At 32.5% G+C, this 847-nt stretch overlaps 1 protein-coding gene across 3 annotated transcripts in view; it reads left to right on the top strand.

The window, feature by feature from the left end:
• The window catches only part of LOC107554819 (ATP synthase subunit delta, mitochondrial-like), a 6479-nt gene that overhangs the window by 3879 nt on the left and 1753 nt on the right, over nt 1–847 (top strand). The gene's annotated exons all lie outside the window — the stretch shown is intronic.

The following is an 847-nucleotide window of genomic DNA, read 5'->3' as shown; positions in this document are numbered from 1 at the left end:
TAGTCACCATCTTCAATGACGATGGTTCCTCTACTAAGTATTTCGGTGAGTTCTCTAGTGCTGTTTTACCAACCGTTATAATGCTCATTTCTTGTGGCTATGGTTCCATCAATTTTCTCCCTAGGGATTTTTGAAAATTCCAAACCAACCAGATCTGAGATAAATTGCAGTATTTGAGTCAAAGCAAAATAATTTACAGTGGTGGTGACCGTGACTTTCCAAAAACATAGAAACAGGTTTTTAAAATGGTATTTTAGTATTTCAACTTACTTGCAATGAAAATAGTCTAGGAAGCTGGCATGACATTAAAACACCAAGCAACCAACCAATGACTTTCCATGAGGATCATTTCAGCAGTATGGTGGTTATTAATTTATTTCTTGAAGCGAAAAAATTTTTCCACTAGTCTTTCTTGTTTTTAGCAACCATAGAGCAAAGGGTAGATATCACTTTATATACATTGTATCTTTCTGTATATAAATGATCTTTTTTTGTTTATCCCTTCTCATTTTATGTGCATGCATTTAACAGACACTTTTATCAAAAGCGCCTTGTTGCATTTTAATATTTAATGCTTTCCCTGGTAATTGAAACCATGACTTTGGTGTTGCTAGTGCCATATTATTTGCTGTTTAAATGTTTATTAACATACTTATTTTTGATTTGACCCTGTTCTGAAACTCTCACATGGCACCAAACTACCAAACTTAAACTAAAATGAGCTAAAAGTCAAATATTTTGCTTTTTATATATTAAAAGTCATTTTAGTTTTGGTCATTTTCAGAACAGTAATTTGACCCTTATTTAATTGAAATCTAGTCTGATTGGTAATACCTGACCTGATTAG

Source organism: Sinocyclocheilus grahami, unplaced genomic scaffold, assembly GCF_001515645.1.
Source record: "Sinocyclocheilus grahami isolate Dianchi unplaced genomic scaffold, SAMN03320097.WGS_v1.1 scaffold514.1, whole genome shotgun sequence".
NCBI classification, from domain to species: domain Eukaryota; kingdom Metazoa; phylum Chordata; class Actinopteri; order Cypriniformes; family Cyprinidae; genus Sinocyclocheilus; species Sinocyclocheilus grahami.
This window is presented reverse-complemented; position numbering and strand designations above follow the sequence as displayed.